Source organism: Callospermophilus lateralis, unplaced genomic scaffold (genome assembly GCF_048772815.1).
Source record: "Callospermophilus lateralis isolate mCalLat2 unplaced genomic scaffold, mCalLat2.hap1 Scaffold_550, whole genome shotgun sequence".
Taxonomy (NCBI): Eukaryota; Metazoa; Chordata; class Mammalia; order Rodentia; family Sciuridae; genus Callospermophilus; species Callospermophilus lateralis.
In genome coordinates, this window is record NW_027514478.1 from 672,972 (window position 1) to 680,381 (window position 7,410).

General features: G+C 38.4%; 1 pseudogene; it reads right to left on the bottom strand.

Moving 5' to 3' along the window:
* Positions 1-2,108: 2,108 nt before the first annotated feature.
* Positions 2,109-7,088, bottom strand: LOC143388441 (pyruvate kinase PKM pseudogene; annotated as a pseudogene).
* Between the last annotated feature and the right edge of the window lie 322 nt (positions 7,089-7,410).

The following is a 7,410-nucleotide window of genomic DNA, read 5'->3' on the forward strand; positions in this document are numbered from 1 at the left end:
TTTCTGCAGGAATTGAACAGAGCACACAAAGGAAAGAAAGCTATCATGCTCTCACAGAAAGTTCTAGGAGCCTTAACTCCTATATTCCTCCACTGGCCCTTGCCTGGATGGAGCCACATGATGAGTATGTTAGTGAGCTTCTCATCACTATGACCAAAATACCCAAAAAGAAAGACTTAGAGGAGGGAAAGTTTACTTTGGCTCACAATTTCAGAGGTCTCAGTCCATGGTCAGCTAACTCCATTGTTCTGGGTCCCAGATGAGACGGAGTGATGTGACAGAAGGGCATGGTGGAACAATGGGGCTCTGCTCATGATGCTGGGAAGGAGTGGTTGGGGGTAGGGAAGATGAACCTTTCCAGGGCATGGCCCCAGTGACCCACCTGCCTCTCCACCATATTGCCCAAGAGTTACACAGTAGTCCTTTCAAACTAGGATAGACGGGTTACGTGATAGCTCTCACAATCCAGTGTTTTTAACTATGAATGTTCTTACATGACACAGGAGCCTTTGGGGGACACCTTATATCCAAATCATAACAATGAGCTCCCTAAAGTCTGGGCTGAACTATATGCTATAATTTGAATATGACTTGTTCCCTCTAAAACTCACTTGAAATGTAATTCCCATTATGAGACATTAAGTGGAGAGACCAGGTGGGACCTTTAAGAGGTGATCAGAGTTCTGTGCTCATGAAGAGACTCATTAATTCACATAATTAATAGGTTAGTAGGTTGATGGATTATGGATTATTAATGGATTACTAAAAATTAGGTTCATTAGGGCACTTGTTTATTCTCCCTTGTTTCTTATGTGATACCTTCTGCTACTTGGGGACCCCACCAACCAAAAAAGCCATCACTGGATCTGGCTACTCCACCCTAGCCCAGAACCATGAGCCAAATAAACCATCTCTTCATTATAACTTACTCAGTCTGTGGTATTTTATTACTAACAACAGAAAGTGGACCAATACCTTATGAAGAAGAGCTAAAACTGACATGAGTCACAGTAGTGTTAATCTTCTTTGGTGTCTTAACCCACCGCAGATATTGCTGGCCTAGTGGATGACTGGAGTGAGGATATGGGACAGAAGCTAGACGAGGGCTCAGGTCTGTCACAGCACAGGCACTGCACAAAAGGTGTTGGTGAAGGCAAATCCAGGGCATCTCCCCATCAGCACAACATCCACATCTTACTTCTTGAAAAAGCCCCTGGCCTTACCAAAATTCAAGATAGCATTCACCCAGAGGGCCACACCTGCATCCCAGGTCTCCTGGAATTGGTCCTTACACATCACAGGGAAGGTGCTGTGGTACAAGTAGGCCTGGTGAGCTGACTGGTGATTCCATATCACAGCAATGATGGGCGCATATGGGTGGTATTTGACTACCTAGTAAGTGAACCTGCCAAACTTGATGAGGATGATCAGAACCCCACTGCATCACTTGAAGGAAGTCTCCGTGGTGGTATCATCTGTGGGACTGCTAGTAATGGGCACCACAAGGTAGAGCTTCTCAATCAAAAGTGGGGGCCTCTATATCCTTCCCTACCCCACATCTGTATCCTGCCCTATCCCAAAATTCAGATCCTGGATAATCTTTTCTAAGCATGTTAAAACAAATTTAGACACAACAAGAAATAACAGGGCTTTATTAAAACTGTTTCAGATCCTAGCCCAAATAAAAGATCAGTCCTACGGCCCATTCCCTAAGCCACTAGCAGCATGACCAAATAGCACTTGGAAAAAATCTTCAATGGATCTTAGAAGTGAGTATAATATAATAAAACCTTGAGGAAAAGAAAGCATAAACTACTTACACTGAACCTACATTGGCCGTGGATGTGAAGGCAGGACAACGTGAAGTGGGCACAGTGTGGGGATAGGAGGATAACCTACCAGGAGAAGTGCTTGCTGCTTGTTGGTTGGTTAGTTTTGCAAACAGAGCACAGTGAGTCTTGATGGCTAGTTTTCAACATGCATAAAAGGAAGGTGGAACAGGGATTTCTGGTTTGTTTGTTTCTTTGTTGGTTTAGCCTGAAACTATCAGTTAAAATAAACCCCTCTTATCTTTTCTCTCTCCTCCATCCTCTGCTCCATTTCTAAATTCAGGAAGTCTCAGTATTCTTCACAGCAGGCAGAAATATAGGACACCTGGGAAGGCTCACACCCTTCTTACTGCCCAAGAAGCCACCATTCTCCACCTTGTCACCAGGAAGACAGCACTTTTCTCCATCTTACTAGAAATAGGTCCCTCATCCAAATAGACCTTGCTGTCCACTTCTTGTCTAGACACAGAATGTTCTGGTCATACTTCCCATGTAGGCATTATCCAGAGTGATCTTGAGAGCAGCTCTCTTCAGATCCATTTTCATGATGTCACTGCCCTTAATGAGCTCAGTTGGGATTTCAGGTCCTTTAATGTCCAAAGCCACAGCAATTGGTTGATGGAGAATGGGGTCAAAAAACAAAGCTCTCTGTGGATGAGCACACATTCGTGATCATCTCTGCATGGCACTCATAAGTCCAAGGGACTAGTCAGACAACCCACATTCATTCCAGACTTAATCATTTCCTTTCATCTCCACTGTTAGGGAAGCTGGGATGATGGTACAATGATGCCAATGTTCTGGACCGTGAGTCAACATCCAGGCAGCACATGTGCTCCGTGAGCATGTGAGCTGTAACCATGTGCAGCCGCTGGGTCTGAATGGAGGCAGCCCAGCTTCATTATGAGTCTTCTGAGGTTTTCTGGCATGGTCCAGCTCTGCCTTCACTGCAAATACAGCTAGGAATCTCCGGAGCCCTCACTCCTATACCGATAGTTTTAATTGTCTTGTAGTTTTAAGTTCTTTAAAATATCTAATAGAAGATTTTTATTCAATCACTTGAAAATATTTGTTGGGTGTCTTCTACATGCCTGAAATGGCTAGTATCTACAGGTATGTGATTGAGCAACTCAGTACCTAATCAATTAAGCCTACAATCATCTTAACATTTATCAAGAACATTTAAAAACATCATTAGCTTTTCACTTGGTTTTGAAGACACTTTGCTCTAATAGCAACATATGTTTAGCATCTTTCATTGAGTCTAGTTTACATTTACTGATGGCTAGTTTCATTCATTGTTAATGTTTAGTTTATTAATTTCAGTCTCAAGAGGGAATTTTTCCATATACTTTGGATAATATTCTTGAGTATACCTTATAAGATTGGAATCCTGTCCTTTGGTTGGATATATAAGATAGTAATTTAAAAACACTTGAGTTATATCACTTTATGTATAATACAAAGCAAATGTGTTTGCTGATAGATTTCTGAAAAGAGGAAATTATTTCCCATCTGATTCAAATGTATAATATGTCAAGGTCATTGTGCTGTCATGTGTAACTAATTAAAACAAATAAAAAATTTTAAAAAAACTCATTTTATGTATTATAATCCCTTTACTCTCTAAAATCTCCAAAATCTGTCATAATTGCCCTCCTAGGTGCTGATACCAGGAACATCAATGGGAGTAAGGAAGTGTGCCGCAGTCTCTGGCTGGGCACAAATCACGAGTCTCCACACAGCTTGTAGATTCAAACAGCAATTCTTTATTCCCGAACTCACACCGGCCGTCTACAAACACGTTCTGGGGAAATCCACGTTCTCTGCCCAAATCCACATTCTGCCCAAATCCACACTCTGCCCAAATCCACTACTGGGCTTCTGTCTCCCAAAATATACTGTCTGACCCTAAGAACTCAAGAGGAACTCAGCAGCAGGATACGCCCTATTCTAAAGGGGGAACACCCTAATCTCCTATTATGCTAAACCGCCCTATTCTAAAGGGGGAACACCCTAAACACGGATCCGCCCTGGTCCTTGAGCAAGGTCACCTTACATGCAATGTCCTGCAAAATGTCCTATTTCCATGAGTCCTTCCACTAAAGAAACATGGGGGTACACTGGCAAGGAAATTGTCATACCTACTTGGCTGATGGCTCCCAGCAGAAGTGCCCTAACCAAAGGACATGAATAAATTACTTCCATGATAATTAGTTTATTTCCCTTTTTAATTTTTATAATTCTTTATAAAGAATTGATTACCCATCTGCTATTATGTTCTGTCCTACAGTCACTTATTAGCTCTTTCATTGCCTTTATCCTTATGGTTTCTTTAAAAAAAATTTTATATTGTATATAGTACTTGATTTTCCTTAAGAAATAAAGCTTAGGGACATATGTGGATTCCTGTGAGGATGGCATTCTAGGCAGAAAAAAATGGGAAGTGACTGATTGAAGTGGATAAGGAGAAGAAAGGAGGAGAAAAGACAGGAGAAAGATCACTGAGGACCTTAAAGTGCATTAATCAGACATTTTTTAGTGTGTATTTTTATAACACTATATAAAACCTAGAAAATATGGGGAAAAAAAAGGTCTGGATTCTCCCTCCTGTTGTGCAGTCTTATCTGTCTCCAATCTGTCTTTGCTTAATGTCAGACACCAGAAAAACAACATGTTGCTTTGAAAGAAGTTTTTCTTGAATCATAAAGCTATGGAAATGTATTTAAATTTTTTTTAAAAATTATGTGTTAGTAGGTTTTATTCACTTTCATAGGACAATAAACCCAATACAAAGAGTTTAAGGAGGAAAGGTATGTAATTGTCTTTTCTAACTCTAAAATCCAGATTTTGGCTTCTACTACAGTTTAATTGGGAACTAAATGATTTCACTTGGACCTTCTCTTTCTGTTCATCCATCATGCTGCTCTACTATTAGATTTTATGCCTTCCCTCTGTGGAGATGGCTGCCCTTACTACAGACTTAGATTGCCTCTCAATCAAATCCAACGGGAGAAGACCAAGGGACTCTGGGAAGTCTCAGCCTCTTACTAATTTTAATCTTGTCACAAAGAAATTTATGGGATTATTTATAAATGACAATAGCTAAAAATGTAATATACTTATTTCCAGCATGAATTATATGCCTCCATCCAGTGTAGGTTACTGAAGGACTCTCCAAGTGGTACTGGAAGTAGAATAAATTGATAACAGAGAATAAACAACTCAGGAAATATCCATTCATTTGGCTACCCCATCTTCCCACCCATATACCTTTCAAAAGTGTCTCTGTCTACATTATATACATGTGTCATGTTCCACAGATTCATGCCTTTTCTCCTCTCTCAAAGAAATAGCATTCAAGGTCTTACTCATTTTCTATACCCAAGAAAAGGGTTGTATGTAGCTCAGTGGTTGAACACTTGCCCAGCATGTACAAGGCCTTGGGTTCAATCCCCAACACAAAACAAAAACATGAACCTTTTTTATTCACAACTCTAAATCAAAGATATCTGTTAAATGTACAGTCCTCTCAATCAGACTTATGTCTAATTCCTCTGGGCCCACAGAACAAATACTACATAGCACAATTAATCAATCCCCAAATCTCATTCAATGCATATTTTTTTCCTAAGCTGTCATTTGGGGAAGACAAGATAAAATTGTTGCTAGTACAAAAACAACTGCCATATTTTATATGACAGGTAGAAAAAAAACTTGACTTAGAAGTAAAATATATTTCAGAGAATATTTCTTTTTTTATTGATAAGAAAATGGTTAAAGGCAGATTAGTAGACCACTTTTTCCTTGGTGGGGATAAGAGAGGGCATGAATGACTTCTGGCAGATCTCCTTGTATACAGAGATTCTGTACCTGCAAAGTGCTATAGTGGAATATTTTGGATCAATTGTTCTTGTTGTAAGGAAACTTTAAAATCTGGACTTTGCCTGTACCAGTTCTTTGTTTCTATCCTTTGAATTATTAGTCAAGGTTGATGTCAGGTAATATCTATGGTTTAGGTGGCACTGCTTCGACCCTTCAGTCTATTAAGTTAACACAGTTGTTTTTCATGATCATATCTGTTATACATCCTATAATGTTTATCAGTGTACTTCTTTTAACTCCAGGTTCTGGAGTTTGAGAAGTATTTCAAGATTTGAGCTATCTTAACATCTTTTTTTTGTAAGATTTTGGATTTCTCTAGCAGCATGATTTATTCAAATTCTCGACATAGTTTTTATCTATTTCCATTTACTTTATCTATACAGAAGGGATATAATTGAGAATCCGAGTATTTATACCTAGAAATCATTCTTAGATTTTTGTCTTCTAGAAATTGGTCATATAGTGCCATAAAGCCTGCATAGCTTTCTCAGATAGAGCCAGATCATGAAGAATAGAATAATTTAACTTCAAATGCACATACATTGATGCACTACTTCAAGGATTGAGATCAGGGGAAGAAGATACCACCAACTGGATAAAAAGTGCCAGTGACTGATACCAAAGAAAGAAAAATGAAAGAGCTGCCTAATGAAAATTTAAATATAACTTTTAAGGAAGCAAAGCAATCTTCAAGAAATGACAGAGAACAAATACAATGAATTGAGAAAAACAGTAGTTGACCAGAAAGAGAAATTGAATAGAGTCAAATGATAATGATGATAAATTAGAAAAAAATTGGAGTTGAAAAATATATTCAATGAAATAAAAGACTCAATAGAGAGTGTCAACAGCAGGACTGGTCAAGCAGAAAAAAAGAATTTATGATCTTGAAGACTGAGGGGGAAAAAGAATGAAAAGAAATTATGAAAATTTACAAGACTTATGGAACAGTATGAAAAGAGCAAATGTTTGAGTCATAAAAGTTTAAAAAGAAGAGAAAGAAATAGTAGCAGAAAATCTTCCAAGCCTGGAGAAATGTTAAATATGCAAATACAGGAAGGTCAGATCAAAAGTTTCTAATCAGATTCAATCCAGTTAAGACTATACCTAAAGACTATATCACCAGATATATTATAATCAAGAGGAACCAACTACTCTTTCAACACTTTTAGAATTTTCCTCAGCTAAATATTTAATTTGGTCACTAGTAAGTTCTAGTAAGTTGTTCCTATTCAAAAAACACTAGAACATTAGGATACTAATATAATTCAGTCTTTTTTTTTTTGCCACAGTGTAACAAGCCATCTTTTATCCATTGTCAAATAACATGTTCCTAATTTCTAAGACCTTACCAGAATGGTCTTTACTCTCCATATTTCTACCAAAATTCTGCACTTAGGATGTAGGCTTTCTCTCCAGCTCTCCACTGTTCTTCCTAAAAACCCTCTCCAAAATCACCCTTAGCATCCATTTTTCTTTCTACCTTACACTTCAGAACTCTTCCAGCCCCTACTTATTACTTATTTCCCAAGTTGCTTCTACGTTTTTAGGTATTTGCACTAACAGTATTCCACTTTTTGATCTCAATTTCTATCTTAGTCAGCTCAGGTTAATAAAGCAAAATACTACAGATTGGGTGTCTTAAGCAACAGACTTTTATTGCTCACAGTTCTGGTACAGTTCTGGTGACAGGAAA